The sequence below is a fragment of the Camelus ferus genome, chromosome 11, assembly GCF_009834535.1.
Source record: "Camelus ferus isolate YT-003-E chromosome 11, BCGSAC_Cfer_1.0, whole genome shotgun sequence".
In the NCBI taxonomy this organism is placed as follows: Eukaryota; Metazoa; Chordata; class Mammalia; order Artiodactyla; family Camelidae; genus Camelus; species Camelus ferus.
In genome coordinates, this window is record NC_045706.1 from 63855267 (window position 1) to 63878792 (window position 23526).

The 23526-nt window shown below is 34.9% G+C and overlaps 1 pseudogene; it reads right to left on the bottom strand.

Annotated features, from left to right (window-relative positions):
• Positions 1 to 3888: 3888 nt before the first annotated feature.
• LOC116667248 lies at positions 3889 to 9933 on the bottom strand (annotated as a pseudogene).
• Positions 9934 to 23526: the final 13593 nt, after the last annotated feature.

Sequence of the window (23526 nt, forward strand, 5' to 3'; positions counted from 1 at the left end):
ATTTCCAGAATATATAAACAGTTCATACAACTTAATAAAAAAAAAAATCCAAAAATGGTCAGAAGACCTAAATAAGCAATTCTCCAGTGAAGACAAATAGCCAATAGGCACATTAAAAAATGCACAATATCGCTAATTATCAGAGAAATGCAAATCAAAACTACAATGAGGTATCACCTCACACCAGTCAGAATGGCCATCATTCAAAAGTCCACAAAGGATAAATGTTGAAGAGGGTGTGGAGAAAAGGGAACCTTCCTACACTGTTGGAGCGAATGTAGTTTGGTGCAGCCATTATGGAAAACAGTATGGAGATTCCTCAAAAAACTAAAAATAAACTTACCATGTGATCCAGGAATTCCACTCCTCGGTATATATCCAGAGGGAACCTTAATTTAAAAATATACATGCACCCCAGTGTTCATAGCAGCACTACTTACAATAGCCAAGACATGGAAACAACTTAAATGTCCATCAACAGATGATTATATAAAGAAGCTGTGGTATATTTGCACAATGAAATACTACTCAGCCATAAAAAAGAATAAAATAATGCCATTTGCAGCAACATGGATGGAGCTGGAGAATGTCATTTTAAGTGAAGTAAGCCAGAAAGAGAGAGAAAAATACCATATGGTATCACTTATATGTGGAATCTTAAAAAAAAAAAAAAGACAAATTAACTTATTTACAAAACAGAAACAGACTCACAGACATAGAAAACAAGCTTATGGTTACTGGGGGAAACAGGATGGGAAGGGATAAATTGAGAGTTCGAAATTTGTAGATATTAACTAATGTATGTAAAATAGATTAAAAAAACAAGTTTATACTGTTCAATATCTTATAGTAACTTACGGTGGAAAATGTGAAAAAAAAATATGTAATAAATATATGACTGAAGCATTGTGCTGTACACCAGAAATTGACAAAACATTGTAAACTGACTATACTTCAATAAAAATATATTTTTAAAATCTATTGCAGATCTTCATCTGTTAATGCTGTCTTTCACACAGACAGGTACTGTCAATTACTGATATTCATCCACAATATATTATTTTAATTTATCAGCAAACTCCTCACTTGTAAGCCAGGTATAGAATCCTTATGGATTATTCTCTTGGTATCTGCCTTTTAGCTTGTCATTGCATTGCCGATTAGTCACTTCAAACTGAGGGTTAGTTGGAATCTCCAGTTAAATGGATTTTGAAATATGAAAGTGTCATATTACTTGCATTGAAGTCCAAAAAATGTCACTGAAAGTTGTTTGAGCTAGAAAATATATTCACTGCAGATCTGGAAATGGAGATCTCAATTTTTCCTTTAACTTTTGACAGCACAGAATGTGCTGCATGACATTACTAGTGATTCTAATAATGTTGAAATGTCTACTGCATTATAAGATTTGCATAAGTGCTATTTTACTTTGTAATTTTAGGTAGAATTCAGTAGGAGACATTATCATGCCTTCAGGAAGAGCTAATTTTTAAAGCTATTTAGTGTCTGATATAATGGATGTTGAGGAAAGGCCTTATTGAAAAGCATTTCAATTACAGTTTTGAGCTAATATATATATTTTATATATGTTTTTTATATATTTTATTTTATATAGATATAGATATATTTACCATAGCTAGGCCATTAGAATACTGTGTGGAAAGGCAATTCAAGATATTAATCTATTTCTTTTTTTATTGAACTATAGTTGATTTACACTATTGTGTTAGTTTCAGGTGCACAGCAAAGTGATTCAGTAATATATCTATACATATACTTTTACAGATTCTTTTCCATTTATAGCCTGTTAAAAGATATTGAATATAGTTCCCTGTGCTAAACAGTAAATCCTTGTTATTCATCTATTTTATATACAGTGGTGTGTATCTATTAATACCATACTGCTAATTTATCTCTCCCCTCCCCAATTTCCCCTTTGGTAACCATAAGTTTGTTTTCTGTGTCTGTGAGTCTGTTTCTGACTATAGTTCATGGAAATGATGATGGCTAAATCTATGAGAGTGAGTGAAGTTCACCATTGCTATTGGTAGTTCAATTACATATGATAGGTTCAAACCTTCACAGAAATTTTTTTCTGTAAAATTCTAATGATAATAATGCAATGAATAACCCACAGGCTGTAGACACCTTACATCTTGATAGACATTATAAATTTGCCCCACTAAGCCTTTTTCTGCTCTACATTTATTTTAATTATCACCAGTTGTAACCCATTCTAGTAGCGTTTTCCAATTCATGTTGTACTGAATTAGTGTCTTCTTAACTAGTTTGAAAATATTCTCTCCTACTTTTCTACTCATATTATTTTTAGGAACTAATTCTCTAATACCTTTAAAATTAATATTGACATTCTAAATAATTAAGAACAGCTGAGCAGTATTGGTAATATGTTTGGATTCATCAGAGAAAGGAAAATCATTTGATCATTTGCCTTGTTTTTTAATTGACTATTAATGTTGCTTCCAGTGTCCTCAGTTCTGTGAACATCTCTTCTCACCAGAGACTAATAGTCATAAAAAAACGTTTATTTTCTCTGGATACATTTCTTTAGCTAGTTTTATCAAATACAGTTTAATTAACTCACCAGTGGCTTCTTGCTTAGCTAAGAAATGAGTCACTCAGAAATTTTTTTTGGTTTTACTCATTTTCTTTCTAATTTTTGTGAAGAAATTCTGCTGTTATGAGATATTCTGTTTTAAATTATCAACCTTTTTTTACTGAAGTATAGTTGATTTACAATGTTGTGTTAGTTTCAGGTGTACAGCAAAGTGATTCAATTGTATATTCTTTTTCAGATTCTTTTCCATTATAGAAGGGATTGGATTGTTTGTTTTTTACATTAAGTTGAATGAGCTGTTTGTGTATTTTGGAAATTACTCCTTTGTTGGTCTCATCATTTGCAAATATTCCTCCCATTCTGTAGGTGTCTTTTTCTTTTGTTGATGGTTTCCTTTGCTGTGCAAAAGTTTTTAAGTTTAATTGGGCCCCATTTGCTTATATTTGTGTTTATTTCCATTACTCTAGGAGATGGATCCAAAAAAAAATATTGCTGCAATTATGTCAAAAAGTGTCCTGCCTATGTTTTCCTCTAGGACTTTTATAGAATCTGGTCTTACATTTAGGTCTTTAATCCATTTTGAGTTTATTTTTATATATAGTGTTATAGAATGTTCTAATTTCAGTCTTTTACAGATAAGTGTCCAGTTTTCCCAGCACTACTTATTGAAGAGACTGTCTTTTTTCCATTGTATATTCTTACCTCCTTTGTCATAGATTAGTTGACCAAAGTGAGTAGGTTTATTTCTGAACATTCTATCCTGTTCCATTGATCTATGTGTCTGTTTTTGTGCCAGTACCATACCGTTTTGATTACTCTAGCTTTGAAGTATAGTCTGAAGTCAGAGACTGTGATTCCTCCTGCTCCATTCTTCCTCAAGATTGTTTTGGCTATTTAGGGTCTTCTGTCTTTCCATACAAATTTAAACATTTTTTGTTCCAGTTCTGTGAAGAAATGTCATTGGTAATTTGATAGGGATTGCCTTGAATCTATATATTGCCTTGGGTAGTATGGCCATTTTCACAATATTGATTCTTCCAATCCAATAACATGGTATATCTTTCCATCTGTTTGTGTCATCTTCAGTTTTTTTCATCAGTGTCATTGTTTTTAATAGAGTAAATGACTTTTGCCTTCTTGAGTAGGTTTATTCCTAGGTATTATATTCTTTTTGATGCAATGATAAATGGGATATTTTCCTTAGTTTTTCTTTCTGATATTTCTTTGTTAGTGTATGGAAATGCAACATATTTCTACATATTTTTGTATACTACAACTTTACCTAATTCATTAATGAGATCTGATAATTTTCTAGTGATGTCTTTAGGATTTTCTATGTATAGTATCATGTTATCTGAAAACAGTGACAGTTTTACTTCTTTTTTAATTTGGTTTCTTTATTTCTTTTTCTTCTGATTGCTGTGGCTAGCACTTCCAAAACTATGTTGAAAAATAGTGGCGAGGGTGGACATCCTTGTCTTGTTCCTGATCTTAGAGGAAACGCTTTCAGCTTTTTTCATTGAGAATAATGCTAGCTGTGGGTTTGTCATATACGTCCTTTATTATGTTAAGGTATGTTCCCTCTATGCCCACTTTCTGGAGAGTTTTTCATCATAAATCATTGTTGAATTTTATCAAAAGCTTTTTCTGCATCTGTTGAGACGATCGTATGGTTTTTATTCTTCAATTTGTTACTGTGGTGTATCACATTGATTGACTTGTTGGTATGGAAAAATCCTTGCAACCCTGGAAGAAATCTCACTTGATCATGGTGCATGATCCTTTTAACGCATTGTCGGAGCCCATTTGCTAATATTATGTTGAGGATTTCTGCATTTATGTTCATAAATGATACCGGCCTGTCATTTTGTCTCTGATATCTTCTTCTGGCTTTGGTATCGAGGTGATGATGGCCTCATAGGATGAGTTTGGAAGTGTTCCTTCCTCTGTAATTTTTTGGAATGGTTTCAGAAAGATGTGCATTAACTCTTCTCTAAATGTTTGGTAGAGTTCCTCTGTGAAGCGTGGACTTTTTTGTTGTTGTTGGCAGTTTTTTAAATTACTGATTCATTTTCAGTATTGGTATCTAGATTTCATATTTTGCATTTCTTTCTGGTTCAGTGTTAGGAGATTGTACCTTTGTAAGAAATTGTCCATTTGTTCTAGGTTGTCCATTTTACTGGCCTATAGTTACTTACAGTAGCCTCTTATGATCCTTTGTATTTCTGTAGTATTGGTTGTAAGTTCCCTTTTTCATTTCTGATTTTATTGATTTGGGCCCTCTCCCTTTTTTTCTTGATGAGTCTGACCAAAGGTTTATCAATTATGTTTATCAATTAGGGTTATCTTTTCAAAGAATCTGCTTTTAGTTTCATTTATCTGTTTTTTAGTCTCTATTTCATTTATTTCTTCTCGGAATTTTATGATTTCTTTCCTTCTACTAACTTTGGGTTTTGTTTGTTCTTCTTTTCTAGTTGCTTTAGGTGTAAGGTTAGGTTGTTTATTTGAGATTTTTTGTTTCCTGAGGTAAGCTTGTATAAATACAAACTCCCCTCTTACAACTGCTTTTGCTGCATCCCATATATTTTGAATCATCATATTTTCATTTTGGTTTATCTCTAGGTTTTTTTTTTCTTATTTGATTTCTTCAATGATCCATTGGTTGTTGAGTAGCATACTGTTTTGCCTCCACATGTTTGTGGTTTTTGCAGTTTTTCTCTTATAGTTGATGTCTAATCTTACAGTGTTGTGATCAGAAAATGTGCTTGCTATGATTTCAGTTTTCTTAAATTTATCAAGGCTCACTTTGTGGTCCAGCATGTGATCTAGCCTGAAAAATGTTCAATGTGTACTTGAAAAGAATGTGTATTCTACTGCTTTTGTATGGAATGTTCTATAAATATCAATTAAGTCCATGTGATCTAATGCATCACTTAAGATGCATTAAGGCATCTTAATGTTTCCTTATTATAGATCGTGGGTTTTTTAACTCCAGTCGGTCAATTTCTTTTTGATTGGAGTAATTAACCCATTCTTATCTAATGTTATTATTGATATGGTTGGAATTACACCTCTTGTGTTACTATTTGTTTCCTTATTGTCTTGCCTCTTTTCTGATCTTCTGCTTTTCATTTATCATCTTCTTTTGTATTAAGTAGATATTTCCCAAGGCACCATTTAAAGTCTTAATTTTTTGTAATACCAACAAGCTGTTTTCTTTTTTTGAAATACAGCTGATTTACAATATTATATTAGCTTCAGGTATACAGCAGGGATTCAGTGTTTTTATAGATTACACTCCATTTAAAGTTATTATAAAATATGGGCTATATCCTTATAGGTTTTTTATTTTATATGTAGTGGTTTATGCCTCTTAATCCTCTAACCCTATCTTGCCCCTCCCTCTTCCCTTCCCCCTCTGGTAACCACTAGTTTGATCTCTATGTCTGTGAGTTTGTTTTTATTTTGTTTACAATCAACCTCTTCCAAAGACAACTCTATTTCTCTCATTCTGTTGATCCCACTTCGATCAAAATTTTATCTCTACTACTACATCAAAACTGCTCTTCTCAAGGTCATTTGTGTTTTCCCTGTGGCAAAAACCACTTGTCACTGCTCAACTGTCATCTTACTTGATCTATCAGCAGCATTTGATTATTCCTTTCCCCTTTATATACTTTCTTCCCTTGGGCTCAAGGACAATAAACTCTCCTGGCTTTTCTCCTACCTCAATGACTGCTCCTTGTCAGTCTCCTTTGCTGATTCCTCATTTTTCAACATTTTATTAACATAAGAGTGTCCATGGCTATATCCTAGAACTTCAGTTCTAAACTCTGGTCTCTTCTGTTTGCCTTTAACTCTCTTGGCAATCTAATCTTATGGCTTTAAAATATCAACTATATAATGAAGTCTCTCAAGATTATATTTCTAATCAGGACATTTCCACTGAATTCTCATTACATTCACCTCCTCTCTCCACCAAAAATCTCTGGAAACTGCTCATCTGTTCTTCACTCCTATAGTTGGCCTTTTTGAGAATGTCATAAATGGAATCATGCAGTATATAACCTTTCAGAAGTGGCTTCTTTCATGCAATGTAATGCCTTTGAGAATCTTCTAAGTTGATGTGTATCTCAATAGTTCACTCTTTTTTAATGTAGTATTATAAAGCATGGATTAACCAGTTTATAATTCACCTGTTGTAGGACATTTGGAGTGTTCCCAGGGTTGTTGTTTTTTTTTTTTTAACTACTATAAATAGGGCCGTTATTAACATTGTTGTATAGGTTTTTATGTAAATATAAATTTTATTTTTTTTAAGGTAGATACATAGGACTGGGATTGCTGAGTCATACATAAATGTGTTTAACTTTATAAGAAACTGATGAACCATTTTCCAGAGTCACCATATAATTCTGCATTCCCACTAGCACTGTAAGAGAGTTTCAGTTGCTATGTATTCTCATCAGCGCTTGGTATTGTTAGTATACTTTTTTATTTTAGTTATTCTCATAGATGTGTAGTGGTTTCTCATTAATTTTCATTTCCCTGATGGCTAATAACATTGAACAACTTTTCATATATATGTTTACCATCTTCCTATCCTCTTTGGTGAAAATCCTCTTGTATGAAGGTATTTTACCCATTTTTTAAATAGGGTTGCTTGGGTTTGATTTTGCTCAGTTTTAAGATTCATTTTATATTCTGCATATAAGCCCCTTGCCAGATGAGACTTTTCTCCCATCTATAGCTTGTCTTCACATTTTCTTAACAATGTCTTGTACAGAGCAAAAGTTAATTTGAAGTCCAATTTATAAAGCTTTTTTCTTGCATGGTTTCATGGCGCTTTTGGTGTCATGTCTGAGAACTTTTTACCTAACCCAAAGTCATGAAGATTTTCTCCTACATTTACTTCTAAAAGCTTTGTCCTTTTGTGTTGTACATTCAGATCTATAATCCTTTTTGAATTAATTTATGTTTAAGGTGTGAGGTTTAGGCCAAGGATTTTTTTTTAATGAAATGTCCAACTGCTCTGTTATCAGCTGTTGAAATGGCTGTGCTTTCTCTATTGAATTGCTTTTGCACTTTTGTAAAAAGAAATTAGTTAGTCATATTTGTGTGAATCTATTTCTAGATTCCCTACTCTGTTCCACTGATCTGTTTCTGTACCTTCAACAGTCTTGATTACTGCATGTTTAGAGTAACTTTGTGTAATATGACTATTCAAAGTTTCTCGTTTTTGAAAACTGTTTTAGCTATTCTTAGTTCCTTTGTCCTTTCATACAAATTTTAGAACCAGCTTATTTACATCTATAAAACAAGCCAGCTAGGATTTTTATTGTATTTTGTTAAATCTATCGATCAATTTGTGAAGAACTGACATCTTGACTATGTTGACTCTTGCCATCCATGAATATGATATGTCTCTCCATTTATTTAGGTTTTCATTCTCTTTCATCAGCATTTTGTACTTCTCAGAATACAGGTCTGGAAATCTTTCTTCAGTTTATACTTAAGAATTTTGGGGGGATATTGTAAATTGTATTTCAAGTTCAGCCTGCAATTGTATATTGCTATTGTATAGAAAAAGTTGATCTTTGTGTGTTGGCTTTGTACCCTATAATCTTGCTAAATTCACTTATTAGTTCTAGCATTTGTTTGGTGCTTTTTTCTTTTGTTTTTATATATTCCTTAACATTTTCTACAGTCAATCATATTATCTACAAATAGGGGCAGTTACAGTCCTTCCTGTCCACACTGTATGCCTTTTACTTCCTTTTCTTTCCTTGTTGCACTAAAATTGCCAGTACTATGTTGAATAAGAGTGGTAAGAGCAGACAGCCTTTCCTTATTTTGATCTTAGAAGCAAAGAATTCTTTCACCATTAAGTATGATGCCAGTTCTAGGGGTTTTGTAGTTGCCCTTTATTAGGTTGAGGGAGTTCCCTTCTCTGCCTAGTTTGCTGGAAACTTTTATTATGAATGAATGCTGTATTTTGTCAAGTGTCTTTTTTTTTTCTTTTTTGGTATCAGTTGGTATGATCATGTGGTTTTTCTTCTGTAACATTTAATTTTCTTTGATGTAGATTACATAGACTGAGATTCAAATATTGAACCAGCCTTAAATTCTTCAGATAAACCCCATTTGTTCATGGTGTATTCCTCTTTCTATGTATTTCTGGATTTGATTTATTAATATTCTGTTGGGAACATTTTGCTTCTATACTCACAAGTAATTTTTTTCTATAATTGATTTTTAATCATTCAATTTTATGGACATCTAAACACTGAACAGACACAGGAGACCAATTTGTAAAACTAGGCCGTTTTAATGTTTGTTTATTTTATAACAATAAAATAGTTTTCTTGATGACTACAGACACATAAGGCTGATTGGTAGTACTCAGAAACATCACAGTAATAGTTTCCTGATTGAGGTGTAATTTTCAATAATCATAAGGAGTTAGCTATTTGTGTGTAACTGCTATCAAACCAGTAAGACTGCATTTATGCATCCATCATTTTCAGGACTGTTGGTAACCTGGGCATATTTCCCCCAAATCACCTTGCCTCCTTGTGTCACAAGGCCCAATCGCTCACGTTCACTTCAGTGACAGCACCTTTGGTGATAGCACCCAAATTTGTATGTAGTGGGGATGAGTGATTCTTCTTGACACCAAGCACTGGCAGGCAGAAGGTAGCTTTCAGTTCAGGGCATGTTACGTGGGCCTTCTTGAAACGTAAGCCCATTGGCCTAATGAATCTTTCATATTTAGGTGCTATTCGAGTAAAGCCATCTCCAACAAAGCAGACTTTAGTAACCATCCTCTTCCAGGCTTTCTTCTTCCTCTTTCCTGTTCGGATAACTTTTAATACTTTTGTTTCTCCCTGGGCACGAACTTTGGGCAGTGGGACTTCCCATTTTCCCGCTTTCTCTTTTCGTTTCTGTTTAATCATACTGGAAAGTACTTTAGCTCGGGACTGTCCCTCTCTGTCCAGTAGATATGCAGGTACTGCTCCTTATGGAGTCTTTTCATCATTCTTCTGTTTAGTGTTTCTCTTTTCGTGCATCTTGATAGTCTTTTTCATTTGTATTTTCTCAGCATGGTGCTGTTTATGGTAGAGCTTAGCTTTCAGACCAATCATCTTTTTTGCCTTCTTTGAACGTTCATGAGCCTCTCGGCCTTCCTTCTTTCGCTTTTTCTCATGGTAATCCAAACGGTATCCATAGCGCTTACAGTGTAACTCAATACATTCGTTTTGTGGCATGGTGACGGCCGCCGAGCCGCCAGGTACAGCAGCCGGGGCGCGAAGCGGCTCTCAATTTTCGGGTCTCAGAGACCCACAAGTCGACTACACACCACCAGCAACAGGAAAGGTACTCACAAGTAGTATTGATCCGCTTTACTTTATTGTCCTCTCTTGTCTCAGTTTGGATAAATAGCACACTATTTTAAAATGGAGAATCTTTCTTTTTGGAAAAATACGTAATTATTTTAAAATATAATAATTACTATTACCATTTTGTAAGATTTTATTATTTCTCACATGCTAAATTAGGTTACCTCAAGAAGATAAGCCAACATGCAGGCTATCTATGTTCATGGTGCTTGACCACTTGCTTCTCTTGAATTCTGTACATAATGTAGCTAATGGTGGAGCATGTTCTTTTGAGACATTTAACTAATTCAGTAGGAGACTTCATATATTTACACACACACACACACATTATATACATATACCAAAAAAAAAAAAAAAAGAATGATTATCCTTAACATGGCACCAGATAACACTTACCTTATGCTTACTATCCACCTGGCACTCAGCTAAGCATTTTAAGTTTCTCCTTTAAACTAAGCCAAGAAAAGGTGCTTTTTAATCTGCACGGGTAGATGCTTTGACAGAGTACATAACTTGAAGTGGTCTTAACGAAGTAAACAGAGGTGAGCTATATCTTGCACTCTGACTTCAAAGCTTATGTTCCTAATTGCTGTCATACACCTTTAAATACCATTCTGTAATCTACTTTTTTGACTCAACATATCTACTCCATGCTTTTTGTTGGCTGAATCATATTCCAGTGGTAAACTGTACTCTCCAAAGTGGTCACAATATCTCTCTTCTAATACGCTCTTCCTGCTATGTGATTCTGCAACTCTTGCCATGACAAAGTGTAGTTTGTGTTCCCTCCTCCTTTGAATTTGGGTCAGTTTGACTACAAAGGAAGTAACACTGTTCTTTCTGAGGTTACATCACACAGGTAATATTGGTTTTCTGCCTGATTCCCTTGGAACACTCACTTTTGGAATCTTGGCCATCATACTGTGAAGAAGCTCAAGCAGCCGCATGAGAAGACCATGTGCATGAATTCCCATCAACAGTCCTAGCTGAGATCCCAGGCAACAGCAACAACAACCAAATTTGTGAAAGAGCCTTTATATCAGTACCAACCAATAAAAATATTATGTGAACTTCAAATGTAGGTCACATATGTAACTCGAAAATTTCCAGCAGCTAAATTAGAGTCAATTTAAATATATTTAATTTAACCCAACATATCCAAAATACCATTTTCACATGTAATCAATCATTTAAAAATTGAGATATTTTAGTTTCTCTTTGTCATACTAAGTCTTTGAAATCCAATATATGTTTTACACTTTACAGCACATCTCAATTCAGATTAGCCTCTTTTCAACTGCTCAATAACCACTTGAGGCTACTGTACTGTGGCAACTTCAAATTATTCCACCATCCAAATGTCAAGTCAATTCCAGCCTTGAGTTTTCCCTGCAGAGACAGATATGCAGTTATAAAGTTCCTGCTATACAGTTTCTGAATTCTTTACCCACAAAATCTGTGCGCCTAACAAAGTGGTGACTAAGTTTGGGGTTATATATTATGCATCAATAGTAACTGGGATACCAGCCTATGAAAATTCTATAATTTAAACATTTCCCTACTTGGTTGTTTTTCCCACCTCTTTCCAGGATTTTATTGTAAACAATGAAGTAATATGATCTCTTTAAGCTAGTCTAATTATTCCCTTAAACAGTTTGAGAGTGGCTTTTTTCTGTCAATGGGAACATATAATTAGTAGATGTACATTCATATTGTCAAACTGCTATTCAAAAAACGTAACCAGTTTTCACTAACAATAATGTGTACCCAACCATGATTCTTCTGATTAATTCTGACCCATTTCTAGGTTCCTGAGTTGAATACTTAGTTCCTTTCTTTTCTGTTCTATAACATTCCTCTATAATGTTGCTTTATTATATATATTTAAAACTAGCTGTGATATATTTTCATTATAAAACATCCAAGTACTGCATAAACTATATAAAAGATGTACCATTATTGTACAATTTGGCTTTTTTCCCATTTAGTGTCCTAAGACATCTTTCCCTGTCAATTCATGAAAGTTTAACTCATTAAATGTTAACTGATTAATTAAATGACTGCTTTGTAATTGTTAAATGTTACATGATTACATGGTAGCCCAAATAATGTGTGTATCTTAATTTAAACATTGCTCTGGTGATAGATATTATTGTTACTCCAACTTTTCATTACTATAATGATCTTGAAACCATTTTTACTCTTTATTCTATTTTAATAGAAACGTGAGGTCAAAGAGTGGAAGCTTTTTAAAAGTTGGTAAGTATAGTCAAATTATGCTTCTCACCATCACACTGTTAACTCAGAATTCCTTCGACACCACATTAAGTGTGCCTATTTTTCTTGTACCCTTAAAAGCACCAAACAGCTTATTAATTTTTGCCAAATTGGCCAAAAGAATTTGATCATTTTAATTCACACTTCTCTTAAACCTGTCATCTTTTTTTAAGTTTGACAATTTAGGGGTTTTTTTGGCTTTTGTTTGTTTTTGACAACTGTACATTCATATCCCAGACCACTTCTTCACTGAAATTTTTATATTTTTCTTATGAATTTTTAAGAACTCTTTAGATAGTCTAAGTATTATTTGCTATATACAATGGTAGTAATATTCTCTCCAAGTGTGGTTCTTTATATTTTAATATTGTGCAGCCACTTGTACAAATTTTTTTATTTTTGTGTCTTTATAGCTTCTGAGTTTTCTAATTCAAAAAGACAACTATGTTAAATGATAGAAGATACATGAATGTATGCTTGATTAAGTGTTTAAAAAAAAAAACACAGCCGAAGTCAAAATTTCACTTCATCATATCAATAGCACATTCTTCTCGAAGATATTCAACTGTTCTGGCCTTTATTTTTCCAGATCTCTTTGAATATATACATATATATTCAAATATATATACACACACAAAATAGCTTCATTTTTTAAATATAAATAAGACCATTGTATATAGGTTTTCTGCAACCTACTTTTTTATTGAAATATAGTTGATTTACAATGTTGTGTTAGTTTCAGGTGTATAATGAAGTCATAGATATATATACTTATTCAAATTTTTTCCATTATTCCATCCCATAATATATCCCATTATAGGTTATTACAAGATATTGAATGGTACCCTGTGCTATCAATTTTATATATAGTAGTGCATATGTTAATCCCAAATTCCTCATTTATCCCTCCCATCTCCTTTTCTCTTCAGTCACCATAAGTTTGTTTTCTATGTCTGTGAGTCTGCTTTTGTCTTGTACATAAGTTCATTTGCACCATTTTTTTTAGATTCCATATATAAGGTATACCATACAACATTTGTCTCTCTCTGACTTACTTCGCTTAGTATGATCATCTCTAGGCCCATCCATGTTGATGCAAATGGCATTATTCCATTCTCTTTTATGGCTGAGTAATAGTCCATTGTATTTATGTGTGTGTGTATGTATATGTGTATATACATACACACACACACTCCATATCTTTATTCATTCCTCTGTTGATGACATTGGGGTTGCTTCCATGCCTTGGAAAGCTGCTATGAACACTGGGGTGCATGTGTCTTTTTGAATTAGTTTTTGTCTCTTCTGGATATATGCCCAAGTGTGGGATGGCTGGATCATATGACAACTCTATATTTAGTTTTATAGGGAACCTCCATATAGTTTTCCATAGCGGCTGCACCAATATACATTTCCACCAACAGTGTAGGCGTGTTCCCTTTTCTCCACACTCTCTCCAGCATTTACTATTTGTAGCCTATTTGATGAATGCCATTCTGAATGGTGTGAGGTGATACCTCATTGTAGATTTGGTAATTAAGCCCTTGTCATTGTAGATTCAGCAATTAAGCCCTTGTCAGTCACAACATTTGCAATATTTCCTCCCATTCCATAGGTTGAATTTACATTTTGTTTATGGTTTCCTTTCCTGTGCAAAAGCTTGTAAGTTTGATTATGTCCCATTTGTTTATTTTTGTTTTTATTTCTATTGCGTTGAGAGACTGACCTAAGAAAACATTGTTACAATTTATGTCAGAGAATGTTTTGCCTAATTCTCTTCTAGCAGTTTTATGGTGTCATGTCCTATATTTAAGTCTTTAAGCCATTTTTAGTTTATTTTTGTGTAAGGTATGAGGGAGTGTTCCAGCTTCATGGATTTACATGAGGCTGCCCAGCTTTCCCAATGCCACTTGTTGAAGAGACTGTCTTCATTGCATATTCTTACCTCCTCTGTCAAAGGTAATTGACTGCAGGTGTGTGGGTTTAGTTCTGGGCTCTCTAATTCAGTTCCATTGATCCATATGTCTGTTTTTATGCCAATAGCATTCTGTTTTGATTGCTGTCGCTTTGTAGTACTGTCTGAAGTCTGAAAAGTTATGCCTCCAGTTTTGTTCTTTTTCTTCAGAATTACTCTGGCAATTCTAGGTCTTTTGTGGTTCCATATAAATTTCAGGATTATTTGTGCTAGTTCTGTGAAAAATGTCCCGGGTAATTTGATAGGAATCGCATTAAATATGTAAACAGCTTTGGGAAAGACAGGCATTTTAACAATATTAATTCTTTGCAATTTGCTTTTTTGACGTAACACAGTATCATGGAGATATTTCTATGGTTGTACATAGAGCTCTACTTCATTCTTTTCACTTGCTACATAGCATTCTATAGCAACAATTTTCATATAGACATTTAGGTCTTCAAATATTTCACTAGTACAAACCATACTACAGAGAACATCCTCACAAGTGAGAAGTTCTTCAAGATAGAGGTTCACAGAATATTTTTGTTAGGTGAGTAATTTATTGACCTCTTCAATGTTCAAAAGGAGTAAATTATTTCTGCATGACTTACCAAACTAACTACACTTGATGGCTCTTTCTTTGTTATGAGTTTTCTTATGTTGTTTGAGGCCTGAACTCTGAGGAAAAGCCTTCACACATTCATCACATTCATAAGGTTTTTCTCCAGTATGGATTCTCCGATGTAAAACAAAGCCAGAGCTATACCTAAAGGATTTCCTACATCTCTTACAATGATGAGGCTTTTCCCCAGTATGACTTCTCTGGTGTAAAACAAGCCCAAAGCTATGCCTGCAGCATTTCCCACATTTCTTACAGTGATAGGGCTTATCACCAGTATGAATTCTCTGATGTTCAATAAGGTATGAGCGCTTCATAAAGGCTTTTCTACAGTCATTACACAGATAGGGTTTATTTCCATTATGAGTTTTCTGGTGTCCAGCAAAGGACGAGCTATACCTGAAAGATTTTCCACATTTACTACATGATAAGGTTTCTCTCCTGTATGCATTCTTTAATGACTAATAAAGAGTTGAGCTTCTAGTAAAGTTTTTTCACATCCATTACACCAATATAGTTTCTCACCAGTATGCGTTCTCTGATGTTCCAACACAGCTGAATTATCCCTGAAAGGTTTCCCGCATTGATTACATTTAAAAGGCTTCTCTCCACTATGTATCTTCACATGACGAGCAAGGCCTGACTTCCTAGCAAAGGCTTCCCCACAGTAATTACATTTGTAGGATTTCTGACCAGCATGAATTCTCTGGTGACTTAAAAGGGTAGAATTCTTTCTGAAAGCTTTTCCACATTCATAGCATTTATGGGGTTTCTCTTCAAATGAATTTTCTGATGCTTAACAAATGTTGAGTACTTCTTAAGGAATTTCCCACATTTAAAACATCTATAAAGTGTCTTACCCATGTGAATTTTATAATGATTTAAAAGGGATGAGCTGCTTACAAAGGCTATCCCACATTCTTTACACTTATGGGATTTCTCACCAGTATGATTTCTCTGGTGGCTAATAAAGAAGGAATTATATTTAAAGACTTTCCTACATTCCTCACATTTATACTGTGTCTTCTCCATGCAACTTCTGCCTTCCAAGCACAGGCTGCTTTCTATCATGACAATTTTTGTTTGCTCTCCCAAATCAGATCTCTCGGAAGTATTTTGCTTTAGGGCTGACATCTTTGTTTCAAATGCATACTCCTGTACTGAAAGAAAATTTTAAAATTCAAATGTTCTCTATATTGAAATACTGAAAATGAGAGCTACACACAGATAAGAATAATGTTCTGTTCTATATTACTAAAGGTTATGTAAAATTAATTCATCCCACTTGTGATTCTCGCTAAGAAAAGATGGCAAGACTAAAGACAGGAGAAATAAGTAAGATCTAAGGAAATGGAAGGAAGTTATATTATAAATATTGTATTTAAAGAATGCAAGGAACATCTAAGAAGTTGTCAAGTTAGGAAGGTAACACAGGAAACTCCAAGAAATAAAAAAAAAAAATGGGAATGTGACTAAAGACAATTTTGGGGAGAAAATCAAGTATCACAAAGCAAGCCAGGATTACTAGCACAGATTCCTATAGGGTGATGCATTTGAGAACATTGTAATGTAACACTGCACTATATCCAAGAACTTGAGAATAACATTTCTCTGTGAGAATTTAGCAGAGAACCAACATTTAATAGCTCTGAGGGGAAAAAATAGACAAAATGTTTAACGAATCAAAACAGATCTCAGGCCAACAAGACTGTACTGTAATCTAAGGTTTTAACATATCTGAAAAAGAATATACAAATGAAAAAGGTGAATTGTGTAATTTTTCTCTAGCCGTTTACAAAAGATATACAAGGAGATTCTGAAAAACTAATGGAGTTAAATTTGTGATAAATCAGCAATCACTGATCAATTCTTTTACTGAATGAGTTTTTTTCTTTTAAAAAGAAGTTATATCTACAGATACAGATATATACACACATATACTTATATTTTTATTTTTAAATGTTTATATTTATTAACATGAGGAGATATTCCATACATCAGATACTAGAACTAAGATTTTTTTTTTAAGGAAATGTAAGTTGGAGGTGAAGTCTGGTAATAAACAGACAAGATAGTTCAAATGGCCTTTGATGGGATATATATTTTATGTAATGATTAAGCTAGAGAAAATTTCAAGATACTGAGTGTATAGGTAGGTGGAGGCAAATTAGTCATATGAAGAAAGGCAGTCTTCTGGACACATGTTCTATGACAAAGGTAGCCTAGCAGAGCAGTGATGAAAAGGAGATTTTATTGGCATATTTGGGGGCTGAGGGGTGAAGAAAACATGAACTCTACCTCGTACCATGCACAAAAATCAATTCTAAGAGGATGGTAAATCTAAATGTAAAAGACAAGCAATAAAGCTTCTAAAAGTTTACACAGAAGACTATCTTCATGAACTTGGGGGAAGGAAGGATTTACTGAACAGTACACAAAAAACAATGACAAGAAAGGAAAATATTAGCAAAATGGAGCTCATTAGAGTTAAAAACTTCTATTCATCAAAAGACCACTATTAGTGAAAAACAAATTACAGAGGGAAGGGCAGTACAACATACATAATTAACAAAGGGTTTTTTGAATAGATACTTCAAAAAAGATGACATATAATGGCCAATAAACTTGTAAAACACCCTCAACCTCATTTGATATCAGGGATATGGGTATTAAGACCACAATGAGATACAAGATACAGCCAAAGAATGACGAACTTCAAAAGACTGACTATATCAAGTGTTGGCAAGGATATGGAGCAATTAGTACTCTCACACACTGATGGTGGAAATATAAATTGGTACAAACATTGAAAAATTATTTGGCATTATATACTAAAGTTAAATATGTGTATATCCTATAAAATAGAAATTCCACTCCTAGGTATATGCCCAACAGAAATGTATCCACATTTGAACCAAGCAACAACATATAATAATGTTCATAGCATTTGTAATTCTCAAAAGCTGGAAATATCCCCAATATCCATCCAAATACATGGGATAATGAAATACTCTATAGCAACAGATTTAAAAGCATGGTCCCCAGATCAACAGCATCAGTATCACCAAAGAACTTGTAAAAACTTTCAGTCCATATTTGAAGCCTGAGGGTGGGGCCCAGCAGTCATGCTTAAACATGCATTCTAATACATGCTAGAGTTTTAAGAACCATTGACCCACTGCAAGGACAATACATGAAAATGGAAAAATCTCACAAAATGTTATGCATAAAAGACTATGCCAAAAATATATACTATATAGTTCCATTCATATAAAGGTTAAAAAAAGGCCAAAATAAATTATAGTGTTATTTGACGGGGAGGAGGAGAGTGTGGCTGATGACTGGGAGGGATCAAGATGTGATTTAGTGAAATACTACCAGTGTTCTGTTTCTTGACCTGAGTGCTGGTTATATGAATATTCACTTAAAAAATACGAATTTAGATCATATATTAAAAAAATCAACTCTTCCATATATGGGTTAAATTTTTTAAAAGGTTTTAAGAAAAAAGGAAGGCTAGGTTATGACTCTCTTAATACTCTGATCAGAGAAATCAAAATGCCAATTGCAAAATATCTAAAAACTAATGATAATAAAAACTACATATCGGAACCCATTGAATATAACCAAAACCCTGCACAAACAAAAGTTTAAGGCTTTAAATATTTATAGTACATAAAGAAGAAGGAAAATCAATGAGTTAATTGATTAATGAATCAACTAAAACAAAGTTAGAGAAAGTAAATAAACCTAAGGAAAGAAAAAATAAAAAGGAATTAAAAGATTAAAAAAAAAAAAGAAAAACACAGAAAATAGTAACACGAGTAAATACATCTAAGAGCACTCTAAGAAATAACATAAAGCTAACAATGGGGGAAAATGGGAAAAAAACAAATAATGTAAGAAATCATAAGAAAGTAACCATGAATATACAGACTAAAAGTAATTATAAACATTAAGGATAAACGTAGAATCATAAAAGGCTATTTTGTTCAATACTATGAAGATAAATTTGAGAACTTTAATTACTGAATATTTTTAGGAAACTGTAAATTACCAAAACTGTTTCAAGAGAGAGCAAAAATCTGGTTGGCCAAGTTACTATATAAGACAGAATACTGTTATAGACCTACCCCCCACATTTCTCTCCCCTGTTCCCTACCACAAAAAAATAAATTAAAAAAAAAAAAAGAAAAAGCACCCAAACCTTCAGGAAACCAGCTATCATGTGAATTACATTTTCCATGAAATACAGTTATAAAAGTTTCCCTGATGATGATAAACGTAAAATGACAGTTCAAGTTTTAAAAGAAGGAACACTGGTAGGATAAATATTTTAGAGGAGACAAATAAATATCCATGTTTACAAAGATTTAGAAATGATTTCTCCAGTTAACAACACGGAGAAAGTGACAGACATAAATTTATGCAAAGTATACACAGAAAAAAATGAGAGCCAAGAGCAAATGACGGCGGGTGAGTGTACAGCTCAGGGGTAGAGTGCGTGCTTAGCATGCACAAGGTTCTAGGTTCAATCTCCAGTTCTCCATTAAAATAAATAAGTAAATAAATAAACCTAATCCCTCCCAAAACAAAAACAAAAAATAAACAAAAGATAATTAAAATATTTTTTAAAGAGCAAATGATATCAGAGAAAAGAAATAAAAGACTCAGGAGAAAAGCGAAGAAAATGCTTCCCCATCAGTTTCTTTGTCAAAAATAGTAATTATGTGATAGTCAGGAGTCCTATGCTTATAACTGGAATCTGCCACTGCCCTACCATATGGTCAATGATATGGGTATTAAAACAGAAAGAGTTAAACAGCCATCCATCAAGCTAACCTTGAGAGAATTTGGAAGGCACTGAGAATGGACAGAAGGTAGAAATACAGCACAGCCTATCAAGTGTCTGCAAATGGGGAAAGATAAAAACACATAAAGAGACTTATTGCAAGACGAGAAGCCCTTGTGAAGAGAGCAGGAGTAGAAAGAATGAGAAAAACGCCAAGTCATTTGACATGAGGATGACATGAAAAAGAGGAAACTCATGTCACGTGCCACAGCCCTTCCGCACAGACAGGGGCTCTGCAAGGTGAGCTTCACCAAGAACCCCCTCCACACTTTTCTGTGTGCTGAGCTCCTGCTTGAAATGGTTCCTGCCTTGTTCACCTGCAGGCATACCTGATGGAACTTCTTGTACTTACATCCGTGGCTCTGCCTCTTGCTCCAACTGGGTGATTAGCTTGGGTTTGGAAGAGAGAAGCCCTGTTCACAGAGAAGGAAAAGAAATGTGACTGTGGCTATTAGGAGTTATCCCAAACCTCCATCTCAACTTCAGGGTCTGCAAGGAGCATGGTTGTCAGGAAGGCCTAGAGGGTGGTATCAAAAACGTTCAAACCACAGTTATAGAAATGTAGGGTGGAAAGTCAGTTAGAAAACCAGGCCTCCTTGAGGACAGGAAACTCCTATTGTTGGCAGCAGACGAATCCTGACATGCAAAATTCAGAGAACTGGGCTAGACTGCACGCAAAGCTGACCATCTCTGGCTCTGTATGGCTCTGATCTTTCTGAGGGGTGGAAGGAACATAAGTTTCAGCCTCTAAGCCCATGCTGAAAACAAACAAACAAAAACCTCCCATTTAAGAGTGTAAACACCCCATGGATGGGCCTGGAGATCATTATTCTAAGTGAAGTAAGCCAGAAAGAGAAAGAAAAATACCATATGATATCACTTATATGTGGAATCTAAAAAAAAGAAAAAAGACACAAACGAACTCATTTACAAAGCAGAAACAGACTCACAGACAGAGAAAACAAACTTATAGTTAAAGGAGGGTCAAGTGAGAGGTGGAGGGATAAATTGGGAGTTTGAGATTTGCAGATACTAACTACTATATATAAAATAGATCAACAGCAAGGTCCTACTGTTATAACACAGGAACTATATTCAATACCTATACTGAAAAAGAATATGAAAAGGAATATATGTATGTATATGTATGACTGAAACATTATGCTGTACACCAGAAATTGACACAACATTGTAAGCCAGTGATACTTCAATTAAAAAAACAAAGAGTTAGCGGGGAGGATATAGCTCATTGGTAGACTGTGTGCTTAGCATGCAAGAGGTCCTGGGTTCAATCCCCAGTACCTCCAGTGAAAAATAAATAAAACCTAATTACCTACCCCCATCGCCCCCAAAAGACAAAACCAACTTAAAAAAAAAAGAGCTTAAATACCCGAAATCATTTACCTTGTGAAAATGCACAGTTGCCCAGCAGATCAATTTTGAGTCAAAGAGAAAGAAATCCTTACCCACAGACACCAGATTCCCATAGTTTTCCAGCATCACATCCCTGTACAAGGCCCGCTGAGTGGCATCCAGGTGTCTCCTTTCAATCTGGATAAAGGCCACAGCCACATCCCCAAATGTCAGTGAACCCTGCAAAATCAAAACCAATTCCACTCATCCAGGAACAATTTACTCCCTTGGCCCCCTCCTGAAGTAGGGAGCGAGGAAGGCCTCAGTGGAGGAGGAGGGCCTCAGTGGTGAAGGAAGGCAAAACATTCAAAGTCAGCTTCTGATAGTTCAAATCATTCACAAGGAGGTAAGTGGAATACAGTTAATGAAAGGACCAATGGGGAAAATACATGATATGCTCAGAGAGCTGACTTGCTTCATAGGTATGAAAAATTAAGATGAGAAGTTAGAGAGTGGAGGTGTGACCCCTCACTTTCACAACACTGCCCTCCTCCTGTTTGTCCAACTTGCCTGTCATGCTCCCTCCTCTGGGCCTGGTGTTTGCTCACCCCTCACTTAGCAAGTCTTTGCATAAATGCCACCTCATCAGAAAGATCATCTTTTCTCTCCTCCCATCCTCTAGTACTTCCTCTCCCATGACCCACTTTATTTTTTTCCACAGGATTTCTCACTACCTGATAGGTGAGGATGAGATTTGCGAATAAGTGTCCTCTATAATGTGAGCTCCAGAAGGGCAGGGACCACTTGGGTCACTGCTATCTCCCTAGCCTGAAACTCTGCCTGACACATGGGCATGTTCAAGGTCAAGCATTCAACAAATGAATAAACTCTGAAAGACATGCCAAATGATAGTGGCTTTATCCTAGAACTTACAGAGATAAATATATATTTGTTAATTACCATTCATAGCAGTAACAACTTACAATGTGCCAGGTAAAGTGCTAAGCCCTAAGATACACATCATCTCTCTGAATTTCCACCACAATTCTATAAAGTAAATCTATTTTACAGCTAAGAATACTAAGGCTCAGAGAGCTGAAAGAACTTGCTCAAGGTCACAGGATGGCTGAGTGCACAATACAAAAAGGAGCTCCAAAAAGGGTCAGTGAGACTACTGAGCAAACTGGAAGAAATGCCTATGACATATTAAAAAGAAAAAATGGGAAAGCCTAAAAAATACATATGCAGATGTGTTTCAAGTAAAATAATTTGAAAATAAAATAATTAAAATAAATTGATAGGAATATGGGTAATTAATTTTTTTAAATTTCTGTTACTCTTAGCTTGTGTAATACTCAAATATTGATTACTTTCTTTCAAAATGCTGATTACTTCCGGTCAACTTCTCAAAGTCCTCCAAAACCCAGTTTTCTCCAGGGTAAAGGCAAATTCCAACCTGGCAGTGTAGACTCTGAACACTTCCAACTTAGGGTCCAGCTGGTTCATGGTTCAAATGTAATGGCTTCACTCATGTTGCAGCACCTTCCCCAAGTCACCCCAAGCTCTGCAGTTATGCAAATTTCACTTATTCTTCAGTAAGAACTGGAGTGACCACCACCACTACCACCATCCCCTACTAGAGGCTCCTCTCACCCCTGAAGGTCCACAGAGCACTACCATGGCTGCGTTATGTGTATCAATCACAGTTACTATAGCCTGTTATGTCTCTATAAGCTGTGTGTCTGTTTTTCATCTTCTCTGAGTTGGCAAGGTCTTTGAGCCAACAGCTGTATCTTAGGTACAAAGTATGTTTTAGCTTCTAGCACTCTAGAAAGCATAGGTGGCAATCATCTATTTGGTCAATGATCCTGTAATGGGTAGAGAGAAGGGACATGGAGGGATGACAGTGGGGAGAGGGAGCCCGTCCCTGTAGAGCTACACCACTCAAGGACTGGCTCAGGCAAGTTGGTCCATACACTGGGCAAAGCATCTTTCAGGTAAGAAGCATAAACCCAACTTCACTTTGAAACGATGGCAATTTCTCAGGAAATGTGCCGCGCTGGATTCAAGCGGAGGAGGGCGAAGCCGGAAGCGGAAGTGGCCGCTGAGGCCTCTGGGAAATGTAGTCTGTGCTACAGATCGGTGTCTTAGGGTCTACATACGCACGTTAGCATCACTCGGGCAGCTTGGAAAAGTACTTGTGCTTTGGTCCCAGCCCCAGAGATTTTGCGTTGATATTCTGGGTGTGGACCTAGCATCGAGATTTTTTAAAGCTCCCAAATGATACGAATATTCCGCCAAGATTAGCACCGATTGCTAGAAACTGATTTGAATCTACAAAATATGTTTTATGTTACTTTGGAGGAGCTTTTTATGGTCTGTTCGTTTGTTTCCAAGTAATCTTGCTTTGATTTCAAACAAACAAAAAGCACGTTAGCAAAGTATGCCAGAACACTAAATATTATTTTCTCACCATTAACTCACGTAGAA